This window comes from Euleptes europaea, chromosome 12 (genome assembly GCF_029931775.1).
Source record: "Euleptes europaea isolate rEulEur1 chromosome 12, rEulEur1.hap1, whole genome shotgun sequence".
Taxonomy (NCBI): Eukaryota; Metazoa; Chordata; class Lepidosauria; order Squamata; family Sphaerodactylidae; genus Euleptes; species Euleptes europaea.
In genome coordinates, this window is record NC_079323.1 from 65,144,485 (window position 1) to 65,161,808 (window position 17,324).

Here is a 17,324-nt window from a genome sequence, read left to right on the forward strand (position 1 = left end):
TGACCCCGACTTCCTTGCCTATCTGGTGTGCTTGCCTTGTTGCTTACTCCAGAGGGTATTAATCTCTCCATCTGTGTATTTATCTATTTATTTAGTTCTTTTAAATAATTGCATCCTACCCTTCAAACAGGAAACAGATTCCTGGGGTGGCTAACATAATAAAGCAAGTAAAAATCATAACAATAAAATATCAATCAGTATAAAACAGAAAAGACAACATCAAAAACAAATAAAATTCCCACAGCCAGAAAACATTAAAACCAGCAGCGAAATAGTCTAAAATAAAGAGCAGAATTAAAATCCAGTCATCACTACAATAGTAGGCAGGAAGGGTGGAGGGGGTCAGAGGGGATAAAATGCCTTGTGGCAGGGTTGCCAACTCTTTGTTAGGAAATTCCTAGAGATTTGGGGGTGGAGCCTGGGATGGTGGAGTTTGGGGAGCAGCACATATCCTAAAATTGGAACAAAAACCAAGATATGATCCTGGAAACTGTATCTTCTGTGCCATACATTAGTTGGTATTTTTTCTTTACTGCATGTACATGTTGATCAAGTAAAATGTGTCCGTATGGTTACTAGAGAGAGTTTCTTAGGATCTTAGAGGGGATTAGAGGGAACAATGGAGAAGAAGAGGGTGGTCAAAGGCTTTGTGTATGCAAAGGCTCTGTGTGTCAGAAGGCCACTTGCTTGGGGTTCATAGTGGGGGCAGCTGCACCTATTGTGCAATGTTGGTTTCTCAGAAACATCTGGTTAGCCACTGTAGAAAATAGAATGCTGAACTAGATGGATGCCAAGGTCATAGTTTGTCTAGGGCACCAAAACACCTTTGGGCAGCCCTGGATGAGTCACCATACCAAGAAAATTTGGACTTGTGGGTCACCATACCAAAAAGGTTGGGAACCTCTGCCCTCTGAAGCTGCCATTTTCTACAGGGGAACTAATCAGTTCTGGAGATCAGTTGTAATTCTGGGAGATCTCCAGGCCCAACCTGGTTGGTAACCTTACCTGAGGGCCCACAAGATTGAGGACCCCAATGTATTTGTTCATATTTATTTATTTATTTGGGAAATGTTTATGCCATATCTCCAGAATTCGACTTGAGGTGGCTTTAGGGTTGCCAGGTCATAGCCAGTAACTGCTGGGAGAAAATAGGGGGTGAGGCCTAGATCGCTGATGCTGCACTAGTGCACTTATGTCACTTCCAGTAATGTAATTTTGTGAATCTATATTAGGGTTGCCAACCTCCAGGTAAGGCCCGGAGATCTCCCACTATTACTGTTTATCTCCAGGTGATAGAGATCAATTCCCCTGGAGAAAATGGCTGCTTTGGTGGGTGGACTCTATGGCCTTGTACCCTGCTAAACTCTCTCCCCATCCCAAACCCTGCCCTCCCAGGCACCCCTCCCAAAAAAATCTCCAGTTATTTCCCCAGCCACAGCTCTGCTTCTTGCTACTACCCACCTCAACACTAAAAAAAAATAGGTAGGCAGAGCAGGGCCTCTTATGATGAGGTACAGGCAGGAACATCTGAAAATAGACATCCCGGTTCCAAGACATGTAGGAAGCTAATGAAGATGCCCTAATACCAGCATGCATTTCTGCATCATCTAATTTCACACACATAGGATCAGTGCACACAGTTGGAATGCTTTGTTTGCGGAGCTATACTGAGTAAGTAGGGAGGGAAGGCATGCTTCCTTCCTTCCTCTTCCTACTCCCCACTGCACATATGGCCAGCATTTTGTCCAAACCTGCCTTTTGATAGCTTCATGTAAACACTTCCCATGTAAAATGTAAATCATCCTGTTAGTATAAACAAGATATTCCCTGCAAGCAACCGATCCTGATGTTAACAATCTGACATTGTACAAGGAACTACCTATCACTCATTTTTAAGAATGACATCTGATCAATAGAAGTCCTTTGCTCTTCACAGGAAGACTAGATCTCACTGATTCCTCTGTCATTCTGGTAAGACATAAACAAAACACACCAAACAGAACAAGTGTGAGCTCCAGGCTTGGGAACGCAGCTGGCTCCAAGGTTAAGTTGCTCAGAAGTTTGTTATGACTGCTTGCGCTCCGTTTGATTGATAACTGTAATCTATCATGGGAACCAGGCTCGACCTGGTATCCAACTGTGCCTTTGTGATGTATATGTTCCAACCTGCCCGCTTCCCCCCATTAGAGTCCTCGTACCTTCCCCTGTAAGTTCCTGCTACTCACCTTATGCTTCCCAAATAAACCAGCTTCTTAGAATACCCTGTCTGGACGTTTGGTGATTGGGATTCAACAGGTGAACTCAGACCTTACAACAAGACAGTCCATTTTATGCCAGAGAATACATTTATGTGGCTGCTAATTATTAGAGCCATGGAAGAGCCAGTGGTCATTTATGCATGGGAGTTTACCTGGGGTTCGAAGGTGGCTCGACTTTTCTGTTGCGAATCTATGCTCAAATCAGGAAGCATTTGAGTCCCTGCCACACTATTATTTCAGGGGAAGCTTGACCTGCCATATGTTTGCACGAGAAATTTCAAACCCAGAACTTGAAACCCATTTCCTCAAATGGTAGTTTAATTGTCTGAGAATAAATTTACATTTTAAAGTTGAATTTATGAGATATGTATGATCCACAAGAGCACTATGCATAACTAGTAAGGGAGCAGTGGGAAGGCAACAGAAGACTAACAATTATAAAAGGTATTCAAATGCTTTAACTTAGGCAGAGTTGTCAGTCTCAGGCGTCTGCCCCTAGTATCCCTCAAACAAACTCATCCAGACAGGTAGATCTGAAGCAGTAATACTTTATTAGGAACTAAAAGGCAAATAAAAGAACTGACTGCACGCAGACAGGCAAGGCTAGCGATAGAGATCCCTTGCAGGTTACTTGCTTAAAACCACTAGTGCAGGAGAGTAAGATAAACATTGCTAGCCAACAGCGAGATAAGCGGTTCCCATGAGTGGAATCAAAACACGCGGCAGCTGTGAGAAACTGCACAAACGAAAGTATACACAGGATCTTCCAAACCCTGAGAACCAAGGACTTGACCTGTGGCCAGAACTTGGCCTGAACTCATGTCAAGAGCCTGACAGGATCTTGCATTCAGCGAAGAACCTGACAAGAGTATATGATAAGAGTCATTTCACCCAAGTACCAGGCCAGCACCTGGCAATATGATACAGGATTCAGTTCAACTGCAAACTGAACTACATCAAAGCCTCTACAAGCTTGAAGTCTGCAGAGCCTAAGGTGAGACATAGAGGACTTAAGTAAAGCAGAACAATATTTGGTTATTTAGTCTCTGTGTGAACATCAAGTTATGTTGCTTTTGTCAATTCCATCCCAACATAACAGCTAATGCTATTGCTGTTTCAGCATTGCATATCAGCAATCTGGAGTCTCGGGCCTTTTATGCATTCTGTTTCCTTGCAGTCACACTTTGCTTTGAGGCTTTGCTTTGGTATGAATGCCTTTTCCGACCATCAGAGGTCGCCTTGCTCTCCCTGCACATTTCCATGCATTTTGCCTGTGTTTTCTGGATGCTTGTTGATTAGGGTTGCCAGTCCCTCCTCACCACTGGTGAGAGGTTTGGGGGGCAGGGCAGTGATCCTGTGCAACGTAATTACATCACTTCTGAGTTTACTCTGGAAGCGCTGCATCATAATGGGACACTAAAGAGTTTCGATGCAGTGCTTCCAGGGGTAAACCCAGAAGTGACATAATTGTGTCAACCACGTGCACGATTGCCGCTCCAAGGAGCCCTATGGATTGGTGGACAATTGCCCACCAATCCCAGCAACCTGACAATCCTTTGGCTGAAACCGCATACAGAAAATACAATCAAAACGTGCAGAAACACGTGGCAAGAGCAAGGCGACCTATGACGGTACGAAAAGGCATGCATAATCAAAGCAAAGCCCCGAAGCAGCCAGGGGGTGACTACGAGGGAATCAGCCTTGCATTAAAGGGCTCAGACTAAGCTGACACCCGCCTGTCCTCATCAACAGCTTTCCTGTTTTTTCAGTGTATGTTAGGATTTAATTCTTCTTCCTACTGCTTTAAAACAGCAACTCTAATTAGGACTACCAATAATAAAATCTAAATCAATCAAATTGAAGGCCTAAATAATACTGTCTTCAACTACCTCCTGAAGATTGACAGTGAAGGGGGCAGGGGCATATCGCTGGGGAGGTTGTTTCATAATTGTGGAGCTGCCATGGAAAAGGTCCTGTCTTGTGTACCCACCAAACAAGCGTCTTTAATTGGTGGCAGAGTAAGGAGGTCCTCTCCCCACCATCTTAATTCCCAGGCAGGAATGCATGGGAGAAGACAGTCCTTCGGATACCCCAGTCCCAAGCCATGTAGGGCTTTAAAGGGCAAAACCAACACCTTGAATTGGGCTCAGGAGTGGATCAGCAGTCAGTGCAATTGCCGTAGCATTGGGGATATATGCTGCCGAAAGCTGGTCCTGACTAGCAGTCTAGCCGCAATATTCTACACTAGCTGAAACTTCCAAACACTATTCAAGGGTAGCCCCAAGTAGAGCTCACTGCAATAGTCCAGTCTAGGTGTAACTAAAATATGGATCACTGTGGCTGGATCAAACTGGCCCAGGAACGAACACAGTTGACACACCAGCAGGAGCTGGGCAAATGCACTCCAAGCCACAGTAGCCACCTGGTTTTCTAAGGTGACCGCTGTATCGAGTGGCACTCTCAAGCTGTGAACCTGGCTTTTCAAGGGGAGTGTAATCCCGTCTAAGACAGGGGAGATCTGAAGTCTCTGGTCTGCCTTTCTACTAACCCGAAAACTTCTGTCTTGGCAGGATTAAGTTTCAGCTTGTTCACTCTCATCCAGCCCATTAATGACTCTAAGCACCAGTTTAGAACATCAACAGCACCCTCAGAATTAGGTGGGAAAGAAAGATAGAGCTGGGTATCATCTGCATATTGGTGACATCGCAGCCCATACCTCCTGATGACTGCTCCCAGTGGCTTCATGTAGATATTAAACCGCACGGGGGATAAGATGGAACCCTGTCCTACAGCAATGGGACAGAGCAGGAATCCCCCAACACTATTTTCTGAGACTGACCCCCTCAGATAGGACTTGAGGCAGCTCAAAAAGAAAACTATGGTCAATAGTATCAAGGCTGCTGAGAGATCCAGCACAACCAGCAGAGTCACATTCCCCCTGTCTAGTTCTCGACAGAGGTCATCAACCAAGGAAGCCAAAGTTGTCCCTGTTCCAAATCATGTTCTGAAGCCAGATTGAAATGGGTCCAGAAAATCAGTCTCTTCCAAGAACCCCTGGCGTGAGAGGCAACAACTTGCTCTAGCACTTTGCCCAAGAATGGAAGTGAAAATTCTTTCCCTATGTTTGAAATTCTTTTACTAAGATCTTATATAAGATCAATCCACTGTATTTCTTTCATGGCTTAAATTTTAATATTTTAAGGTTGTATTCACTTTAGGCTATCTACATATCTAATTCTCAAATGTGTTCCCTGCCTGCGGATACTTAAATTCGTAGATAGGGGGCACATTCACCCCCAACAGGTTTTTCTGCAAACTCAGGGGATCCCCTGGGTCTGCAGAAAAATCTGAAATTTTAAAAAGAGGACTTAAATCCCCACCAATTTTTAAAGGACTATGTCTGTGCATGTACAGGCCTGGCTGTGCTGCGCTTGCCTGTCTCAGCGCTAGGCGAGCCAGCAAGAAAACAGGGCTGGGCAGGAGGAAAAGGCCTGCAGCCGTGATGGGGTGGGGGGGAAGAGATGGGATTCCCCCCGTGTCAGGAGCAAGCCATGAGGATGGTACGCGGTAGTGTGATTGAGCTGCCTCCAGGTGCTGTTGTGCTATTCTGTCCAAGACCAGTCTGTGCCCCGTGTTTAGTCATCATAGATTCCCATCCCTTCCTGCCTCTGGGAGGGGGGTTGCCTGGGTTACCAGTTATCTCCTATTGCTCTTCCATATATGCCTGTGCCTTACCTTTGCCCCTTACTAGTGTTCTTCTGAAATATGGCTTCTGAAACCTGTCGATTATAACCAATAAAACTGCTTTCATGGACTTGCCGTCTGCTGGAATCTGTTTATGGATTTGCCGCAGGGCTAGAACTTACACCCTGCGAGTTTTGCAGGCCACCACTTGTACCTTTGTTTTGCTAAATGACCACTGATGCCCTTTTCGTGAACTGTGCTATTATTTCTCCTTCAACATATCTGATAATTGTTTTATAATTTAGCTTTGCTTAAATTAGGAAAAAATTCTCAGATTCCTTTAAAGCCCAACACTGATACAGGTTAAATACAGGTTGTATTTATTACGAGTAGCCAGGTTGGCCTGGCCACTTGTGAGAAATATATTGTAGAACTCTTGCAACATCTTCTCCAATGATCCAAATACCATTTATGTTGAGACCATTTTCTATTTTGCCTGTGCACCGAGGGCCCCAGAAACACAGGTCATTAGATGCTTCAGCGTAGAGCTAAGAAGAAAGATGATGGAGAATCCTCACACAGCATATGGGGACTAACGTATCCACATGCTGTTTGCCCTCTCGCTCTTTTCTGGCCAGGTTGTCGGCTTGCAGGCCGATGACATCAAGGAGATGATAACAGGGACTGTGTTTCACACTTGATACTTCAGCCTGATACTTGACTGCAAGCCTCTCGGTTCCTTAAGTACACTGGGTGGGGTCCAACCTCGTCATAGCCCTACAGAGTATTGTTGTTATCACTCAGCACGGTCTACTTCCACCCACAGATTTGTTTTGAAAGACTGTGATGTTCCTTGTGCTGATTACAGTGTTTTAACATGTAAAATTCTTATATAAGCCTTCAAGAACACTGTGTCTAGTGATGGTTCCTCATGCCAGTTTTCTGTAGGACCGGAAACTAATTGCAAATGGAGCATGGGGAAAACAAGTGAAAGGGAACATGCTGCAGTCACATTCACAACACTGTATCTAACATGGATGTACTCCATCAAAGTAGCTTCAGTAACTACCAGAACTGGCTCCACAGTCATATTTAATGCCAACATTCACTCACCATCCCCTCCCAAAATTTCTTCACCTCCTAAAATGTAAGTAATACCATCTGGAACAAAAGATTATTTCAAAGAGCGTGGCACAGCAGGACTTGACAGTAAGTGATTATGTAATACATTATGTAACCAAAAAGATAAGAACCAACTGGAATGCAGCCAGGATACCTGTCAAGAAACTGGCCTTCTCTAGTCATTTCTTGGCTTTTTCAAAACTTTAGTTCAGGCTTTGGGCCTAGTAAAATTGTGGACGGCTTCTTTCTGGGAAACGGATATCATGATGACTTGCAAGTTCAGAGAGAAAGGTAAGGAGATGAGATGGACACAGGTGCAAGTAGGGTTGCCAGCTGTGGGTTGGGAAATACCTGGAGATTTTGGGGTGGAGCCTGAGGAGGGCGGGTGTTGGGGAGGGGAGGGACTTCAATGCCATAGAGGCTAATTGTCAAAGTGGCCATTTTCTCCAGGTGAACTGATCTTTATCGGCTGGAGATCAGTAGTAATAGCAGGAAATCTCCAGCTAGTACCTGGAGGTTGGCAACCCTAGGTGCAAGTGAGATCATGGGACCTTCAAGGCCAGGGTCGCCAGGAAGGAGTTTTGCACTCACATCCCATCTTATTAGCACAAAGAACCGGGCAGGGAGGGTGGGGTTTGCTCGACTTTGAGCACATGCTAGCTGCAGAAATATGTGGTCATGGGTCTTGACAACACACCTGATTGGTCAACCAGAATCAGGCCATTTGCCTGCAGCCTGACATAAAGGAAGATCATTCATTCTAGTTTGTACCTTTTGGTCATATCTTTGGGTCCTCCTTGTGACTGGGTTGGGCTTTATGTTGCTGTAATACCTGCTGTTGGACTTCGGACTTTGAAACTTTACCCGGACTCTGTGGTTCAGTCTGGTCAGGTAACACGTGGGTCAGAGGACCAAAAAGTCTGTCCAAGTATTTTAGATCAGCTATTCAGGTTTTACTGTGTGCTTCCTTGATTTCCACTTCTCTTATATTTGTACATTTTTTGCACACTTTAATAAATGTTATTAATTATATTTCTGTGGTGTTTGGGTTTAGGAGCTTCAATCTAAACCCAGTACCTTGGCCTACATTGGCTACAGCTACTAAATTGTTTTTGGAACTCAACTTGCGTCCCACCTTAAAAGGGTGACTTCTTGATTAAAACCCAGTAGAGCTAGAGACTTTGGCCTTTTATGCATGGGTTGTTTCCATCACGTTCACCCCTTGACTACTTCAGGACTTCATTTTCATTATGCACAAGGTTAACGTCTGCATCGAGCCCAAATCAATTACAACTTCTGTGCATAGTTTTGATTCGGGTTTGTTGCCCCATGCCCACATTCTTGCTTTTCCCTCCCACTTGCCTTTCCCCCTCCTCCAACCCCTCCCCTGGAAGTCACTTTTTGTGTGAAGCTGCTTTTTTCTCCATTCTCCATTGAACTTGTCCTCTTTATGTGCCTCCCCCGCCTATTCTCCTTTTTTTGTTTTGTTTGCGAGCGCAAGATTGCTTTGGAAAGGACTTGCTCTCATTGGTTTCAGAACGAAGGCAGCTGCTGCCTGGCCAGCTGGACGTGCCAAGCCTTTGCTGGCCTTGAGCTTCTGAGCCCAGCCATTGCTGCTAGGATTGCCTGGTCGCCCCTTTCAATTGGTGGGAGGTTTCAGGGGCGGAGCTGAAGCGGCCATGGGCACATGCGGGCACACGCACACAATGATGGCACTTCTGGTTTTACTTTTGGGGGTTTGAGTGTAAAAGCAGCCGCCCACACGCGCACACAGCCACAGCCCCGGAGTGTGTGGGTAGATTGGAGGGAAATTGCCCCCCAATACCACCCCCCTAGCTGCTGCTGCTGCTGCTGCTGCCAGACAGTGGTGGGAGAAAGTCTCCTGTGCCTCACCTGCCTTCCCACTCAACCTTGAGAGGGAGCTCCAGCAGCGATGTGTGGGGAGGGAGGGAGGGAGGCCAAGGCAAGCACCTTGATAGAAGGGTTGACTTAGTGGCTCCGACCTCCTCCTTGCTTGCCACTGACCTCTGCTGATTCTGTTGTAATGGATACAAGAAACCTCTAGGGGGCGAGTTTCTGGTTTGCATCTCTGTTGGTTTTGGCCCTGCAGGGCTCCTGTACGTAGTGGACGGCTGAGGCGGCTGGAGGAGAGTCTGACCGAGAGAAGGCCCGGCCGGAAAGAGAAACCGCCAGAGACCTTCATAAAACTCTCCTTAAGTTAAGCAAAGCTGGTGCGTCCCGCGTTCATGATACTGCCCATGGCGACCAGGATAAACTGAAGGCATCTTGGCAAAGAAGCAGCTGCAGAAGGGTGTGTGTGTGTGTGTGTGTGTGTGTGTGTTGTTGTTGTTGTTTTTTCTTCCTGAGTATCCCTGAGGCTGAGAGAAAATGGCCGCCCCCCTGGGGTCTGTATCACCCTTGGATCAGCAGCAACAAACGTGGGAGGAATACTCTGAAATTCTCACACAGTTTTTCACTGCAAAGGATGTCACAGATGAGGGAAAGAGGAGACCAATTTTGACCAGCGGTGTGGGACCATCCACTTAGAGTTTAATGAGACATCTCTTCCTGATAAACCCAGTGACAAAATGTTTGGAGAATTAGTGGCTCTGTTGCAGAACCACTTTAACCCCACTCCCAGTGAGATAGTGGAGCATTTTAAATTTAATTCACAATCCAGAAAGTCCAGGGAGTCTATAGGGGAGTTTGTAGCTCTCTCAGAACTGCAATTGTGGTACCACTTTGACACAGATGTTAAGGGATCGGTTAGTCTGTGGAGTAAATGATGAAAAAATACAGAGGTGACTACTGACTGAATCTGCCTTGACCTTTGATTCTGCATTAACGTTGCCCCTGGCTATGGAATCAGCAATTAAAAATTTACAGGATTTGCAGGCACCAACCCTACAACAGGGGGAGAAGGATCTCATGCAAGGGACACATGGACATGTGTTGAAAATTGTCAAAGAACCCAGAAGGAAAAAGTAACCTAGGGAGAGCTGTTACCATTGTGGTGGATTCCATGCCTCCTCAACCGGTAGATTTAAAAATGAAAAATGTTTTATTTGTGGTCTGATTGGCCACATTAGAAGAATCTGTAGGAATAAGGCACAGAGTGCTGCCAAACAAAGGAATGTGGAACATCAATCCACAACTCATAGGATGTATGCAATGGAAGAGGAAAGTCCTGTAAGTGTAGATGAGGAGGTAGTATATACAATTTACAATCTGACTGGAACAAAACTTCCGAAGGTGGACCCTATACACATTACTTTAGATGTAAATAACAAGAAGGTGTCCTTTGAATTAGACACAGGTTGCAGTGTAACCCTTATGAGTCAAGCTTCATTTGAGGCTTTAAGGCAGGATGGGAGGGCGTTTTTGTTGCAGCCTAGTACAAGTCAATTAAGAACATATACAGGAGAAACACTTAAGTTACTAGGTGAAGCTTGATAAAACTACTACCACGGGTAGTGGTTTCAGGTAGTGGCCCCAATTTACTTGGCAGGGACTGGTTAGCTGATTTAGGTTTAAATTTTGAACAACAGTTTCAGGTTTTCAACCAGGAGGGAAGATTTTGTTTAGAAGATACATTATCTATGCACCAGGAAGTTTTCAAGGAAGAGTTGGGTGCTATGAAGGGTACAGTGGCAAGAATATATGTGAAACCAGACAGTACACCTCATTATTTTAAGCCCAGTGTGAGGGTCTCTGTGTATGTGTCTCTGCTTCCCATCACCTGCTATCAGTGAACTCGTAAAAGCAGTTCACACCTTCTGGTCTCAGGCGCCAGGCCTGATTGCCCCATGTATCTTCCCCCCCGCTGTTCTTCCTGTCAGTACTCCCTCAGGCCGATGCGGCCTTGGAAGTGTGATAGCTTCACCAGACTTCCTGGGACTCGTCTGATGTTTTGTATTATGCCAAGCTTGTAACTTCCCATAACAATAAGTGTGAACCCCAGTGCCCCAGTGCCCTGGAGTCAATATATTCTGTAAACCCGATTAGCCCCTCACTTGCAACTTGCTACCTGTGCCTGTCTCATCTCCTGATGTCTTCAATAAATCCTTTGTTTCTTTATCAACGTCTGAACATTTGATTTGGAGAAGTAAACTCAGAGAGAGGGGATCTCTCACATTAAGTTGCAAGTCCTTGCCTCTCGAACTGCTGCTGTACCTTTTGGGACAGAATGTCAGGCGATGAGGAAACCACCCCTATTACCCCTGACGCACCGGACGGACCGGTGGTACCGGAGAAGCCGGATCCCAAGGAGGAGGGTGCCAAGCCAAAGAAGCCTAGGGGTCCCATCCCCGACCAAGGCCGAGGACTTTTTAACAATTGGCTGGACTCCCCCAAGGGTTGGTCTCTCTCCCGAACCACGGCGAAGGATTGCCGTTTGGCCTTCCCCAGCACGGGACTTGAAGGGGACCCGGCGCGCAAGGAGGCCCTGATGGACGAGGAACGCAGGCAGTGGCTGGAGGATCGCCAAGCCATGCAGGAACAGATGGAGTCCATGCGGCGGGTGATGGGTGAGATGGCCGCGGCCCTGGACGCGTTGAAAGTGCAACCGCCTGCCGGCGACCCCCCGGACGGAACACCGGCAGCCCCTCCCGCGCCTCCTAGCCTCCCGTCCCGTCGGGACCTGAAAGTCACCTATGATGGTTCAGGAGACCAGTTGACTTTTTTCATGGTCCAAGTGGACATTTTTATGCGAGAACAAGGCCGAACCTTCACTTCCGAGGAGTCCCGGGTGCAGTACGTGGCTTCCCTGCTGCAAGGGGAGGCGGCCGCCTGGATGGTGTTGCAGTATGAACTCCGCTCGCCGGTGCTACGAACCCTGGATGAGTTTATGGTAGCACTCCGAAACCGCTTCGAGGACCCGACTCTGGGTGAGCGGGCTAAAGCCTCCTTGATGCAACTGCGCCAAGGGACCAAGTCGGTGGCGCAGTATGCAAGTGAGTTCCAATCACTGGCCAGCCGAATCCTGGACTGGAGTGAGGCCACTTTGGTACAGTGTTTCAGGGAGGGCCTCAACCCGGACCTCCAGCATTGGGCTTTTATGCAAGGGAACCCCCCGGATGTGGAGGGTTGGGTTCGCCACGCTGCCGACATCGAGAATCGCAAACAACTCCTGACCTTGTCCAAACAACGCGTTGGACGAGACCCGAGACCCCGAAGTGACCGGGGCCGAGACTTCCGACCGGGAGGGAGCGGGGGTCCCTCGACCGCTGAACGCCGTAAGCGTTTTGAGACCGGCGTCTGCCTGACCTGTGGAGGAAAGGGACACTTTGCATCGCAATGCCCCTCTCGTGCGGGTCGTCCAAACCCCCCACGCCAAGCCCCGACCGAACCTCAGAAGGCGCCCGCTGAGGACCAGCCCCGCCGCAGGAGCGGGCCACCGGGCCGGCGTTCCGGCGCACCCTCCGCTCTCCATGCGCGCCCCCAGGACGTGATCTCCACCTCTACAGGCCCAACGGGGTCCCGGATTACAAATACTACTTTTGATTCGGACGGATCCCCGAATACCACCACTCCATCCCCCTCTTCCAGCGAGGAGGAAGAGTGGGAACAGCCGGCAAAAAACGCCGTCGGTCTGCTGTAGAGGGGGCTCCGCAGCAGACCGCCCCTGTCGTTGTGCAAGGAGCTCCACCGATGCACAATTAAAGGAGGGCCGAATCTTCACCAAACTGGACTTAGTAGAAGCATACCACCGCATCCGCATTAAAGAAGGAGACGAACCCAAAACGGCCTTTTCCAGCTGTTTTGGAATGTTTGAATACCTTGTCATGCCGTTCGGACTTTCGGGGGCCCCCAGTGTGTTTATGCAATTGATTAATGAGGTTTTACATGATTTGCTGTTTCGGGGGGTGGTGGTATTTCTCGATGACATACTTATTTACTCTGAAACCATGGAAGAACATGTGCGCCTAGTGCGAGAAGTGCTCCAGCGGCTGCGGGAGCACAGGCTGTATGCTAAGGTATCCAAATGTGAGTTCCACCAACCTTCCATTACATTTCTTGGGTACGTGATTTCCCACCAAGGTTTAGAAATGGACCCCGCAAAGGTCCAGGCGGTGCGAGATTGGGAACCCCCCACTACCCGCCGCCAGCTTCAGCAATTTTTGGGATTCGCCAACTTTTACCGAAACTTCATTCCCAACTTTGCCCAAGTTGCGCTTCCTCTCACCAATCTGTTGCGTACCAAGGACAAGGGGGCTAGCGCCGCGCTTCCCTCAGCCCGTTTGCAATGGTCCCCCCAGTGCCAGCAGGCTTTTGAATGTTTAAAACTACTTTTTTCATCCGAACCCGTTTTGGCTCACCCAGATTGCACCAAGCCTTTCGTGGTGCAGGTGGATGCCTCGGATGTGGCCATGGGTGGGGCCCTATTGCAGAGGGATGACGGGGGGCGGTTGAGACCATGCGCCTACTTCTCCAAAAAGTTTTCCCAGTCCGAAATCAACTGGGCTATTTGGGAGAAGGAGGCGGCGGCGGTCAAACATGCCCTCACCATATGGAGGCACTTTTTAGAAGGTGCCGAACTGCCGTTTGAAGTGTGTACCGACCACAAGAATCTCGAGGCTCTCAAGGGAGCTAGAAAGCTCAACGCCAAACAAATTCGGTGGGCCCAATTCTTCGCCAAATTCCGGTTCACTCTCAAACATGTCCCGGGTAAAGACAATGCCCTAGCCGACGCTCTGTCTCGACTTCCCCAGTATCGCAACGATTTCGATCGCCCTGTCGACTCCCTGTTCACGCCCGAGCAGCGTGGGGAGGTCCCCGGCTTAGCCGTCACCACCCGCTCCCAAGCCCATCGACCAGAGACCCCCCCTACGCTCAAGGGTATCCCGGAAGCCTTCCAACAGCGGCTCCGGGACGCTTCCTTACAGGAGGAGGAGCACCATCTCCTCCCTACTGGCCTGGAACGAACCAACACTTGGTGGATGCAGGGGGGGAAACTGTATGTCCCATCCTCCCTTCGCAAGGAGGTATTGGGACTTGTACATGGTGCCAGATTGGCGGGTCATTTTGGCTTCATTAAAACACTTCACCTGGTACGGAGGCAATTTTGGTGGCCCGGTATGAGAGCCGACGTGGAGCTGTATGTGCGCAGCTGCCCCACTTGCGCCACAGCTAAGAAACGGATGGGAAAACCCCCCGGGCTTCTCAAACCCCCCGGGCTTCTCAAATCTGTTCCTTTTGCAATGAGACAAAAAGTTGAAATGGAATTGGCAAGATTATTAAATGCCGGTATTATTGAACCAGTAAAGTTTTCAGAATGGGCAGCACCAGTTAAAAATGGATAGTTCCATGCACATATGTGGAGATTACAAATTGACTGTTAACAGGGTAGCACTACTGGAACAATACCCTATCCCTAAAGTAGAAGATCTTTTTGCAGAATTAGCAAGAGGTTGGCTGTTTACAAAAGTAGACATGAGTCATGCCTACCAACAACTTGTGCTGGATGAAGACTCAAAGGACTATGTTACCATAAACACACACAAAGGTCTGTCAGGTATCATTGCCTACCTTTGGGGTCTCTTCTGCCCCAGCTATCTTCCAGAGTACTATGGAAGGATTTCTTCAAGGGATCCCTCAAGTAGTCGTTTACTTGGATGACATAGTAGTCACTGGAACCACAACGCATGGACATTTACTAAATTTGACTGCATTTTTAAACAGACTGAAGGAGGCAGGATTGCACCTTAAGAAAAGCAAGTGCTTTTTCTCAAAACCAGAGGTGATCTGTTTAGGATATAGAGTGGATGCTCAAGGGCTGCACCCTTTAATGGACAAAATCCAAGCAATTCGGGAAGCTCCCAGACCAAAGAATGTTTCTGAACTGAAAGCATATTTAGGATTGCTTAATTATTATAGTAAGTTTTTTCCTAATTTGTCAACACTCCTTTGGCCTCTTTATACCTTGTTCAAGAAACGAGTTAAATGGCATTGGAGAACTTCTCAGGAACAGGCCTTTGAGAACTCAAAGCAACTCCTGCAGACTTCAGATGTGCTGGTTCATTATCAACAGGATAAAGCCTTGGTTTTGACTTGTGATGCTTCCCTTATGAAATTGGGGCGGTTCTGGTTCATCAGATGGAGGATGGATCTGAGAAACCCATAGGATTTGGGTCATGAACTCTGTCCCCTGCTGAGCACAATTATTCACAGCTGGATCGGGAAGGATTAGCTGTTATGTCTGGAGTTCAAAAATTCCATAAATATGTTTATGGGTGGAATTTTACAATTTGCGCAGACCACAAACCTCTGGTTTCATTATTTAATGAAATGAAAGCAGTACCACATATGGCTTCGCCAAGGATCCAGAGATGGGCAGTCACCTTGTGAGCCTATGAATATAATATTATGTATAGAGCTGGAAAAGAACTGGGCCATGCAGATGCCTTGAGCTGCCTACCATTCCCTAAAGTGCCTACAACAATACATTATGATGAGTGTCTTACTAATGGACTGCCTTGCCACTCCCCCAGTGACAGCCAGGCGGATAAAGTCACGGACTGGTACAGATCCCGTATTGGCCAGAGTCAGGGAATTTATATTAAAGTGATGGCCACATTTTTTAGACAACAAAGAACTTGTAGTATTCTACCAGTGTCAATGGGAACTGAGCATCTATGATGGATGTGTATTGTGGGGCGCCCATGTGGTGATTCCAAAACAAGGACAGGAGACCATATTACGAGACCTACACCAGGCCCACCTTGGAATCACTAAGATGAAAGGCTTACCTAGAAGCTACTTGTGGTGGCTGGGAATGGACGACGAAATTGAGCACATGGTACAGGCTTGTGATGTGTGCCAAGAAAGCCGAAAAATGCCTGCTGTGGCTCCCCTCCATCCTTGGAAGCCACAGATCAACCTTGGAGGTGATTATATGTAGACTATGCAGGTCCTTTTCTGGGTAAGATGTTTCTTGTATTGGTAGATGCACATTTGAAACTAGTGAAGCTACCATTGAAAAGTTAAGAATGTCTTTCAGTATGCATGGGCTACCGGAAATTCTTGTGACAGATAATGCAAGTTCCTTTACTAGTCGACAGTTCAAACAGTTTATGGAATAAAATGGCATTAAGCATGTTACCTCTGCACCATACCACCCAGCATCAAATGGCCTAGCAGAACGTGCAGTGCAATCTTTTAAAGAAGGCATTTCCTGAATACAAGGTGAAAGTCTCAATATAAAGCTTGCTTGGTATTTGTTCAATTATAGAATTTTGCCACATTCTACTACAGGTTTATCTCCAGCTGAAATGTTAATGGGCAGGAAATTGAGGTCCAGGTATGCCTGATAGGACATGTACATCATCAGCAACAGCAACAGAAATGGCAACATGACAGACAAGCAAAACAACTTTTTAAATGATTGGAGATGCAGTCTATGGTAAAAACTTTGACTCTGGTCCTTTGTGGATACCTGCTACTGTCAGAACAGTTACAGGCCCTGTGTCTTAGTCTGTCATCTTACAAGATGGAAGGATTGTGCGGAGACATGTGGACCAATTGAGAAGGCGTGTTGTCTTGTCTCCAGCTGCACCTAGCATTGCATCCAAGGAGCAAGCCATCACCTCCAACTGTCCAGGGTCTCTTTCAGACTTAGACAGACTAACTGTCCATCTACCTGGGAGCAAGGTCACTAACAGTGAGAAGTTGGACGAAACAGTGTCTCCTGTTGTTCAAAACGAGGGGGATTCTGATCACCCTGTGGCTCCTACTATTACAGACAAACAAAAAACCACCACCTGTGGAGTTGCCAATATGTCGTTCTACATGGCGGAGATATACACCTGTCCCTTTGAAAGATTATGTTGTATGAAGTTCTTCATGTTCTTTATATTACTATGATTGTTACTGTATTCTGTTTTGGGGAGTTTAGTTAAAACTTAATGGGGGGAGAATGTTGTAATGTATACAAGAAACCTCTAGGGGGCGAGTTTCTGGTTTGCATCTCTGTTAGTTTTGGCCCTGCAGGGCTCCTGTACGCAGCTGATGGCTGAGGCGGCTAATGGAGAGGCTGCCTGAGAGAAGGCCAGGCCGGAAAGAGAGACAGCCAGAGAACTTAATGAAACTCTTCTGCAGTTAAGCAAAGCTGGTGTGTCCTGCGTTCACGATGCTGCAGATTCCCTGGAGGAAAATAACAGCAGCGCTCAAGGTCGGCGACCCCCCCCCATGGCATCCCAAGGGGGGTTGCCATTGCCTGCCGATGCATCGCGCCCGCGGTGTTTCTTGGAGGTCTCCCAATCC

The 17,324-nt window shown here is 47.3% G+C and overlaps 1 pseudogene; it reads left to right on the forward strand.

Moving 5' to 3' along the window:
• The first annotated feature begins 10,226 nt into the window (after nt 1-10,226).
• On the forward strand, nt 10,227-16,925 carry LOC130485131 (uncharacterized protein K02A2.6-like; annotated as a pseudogene).
• The last annotated feature ends 399 nt before the right edge of the window (nt 16,926-17,324 follow it).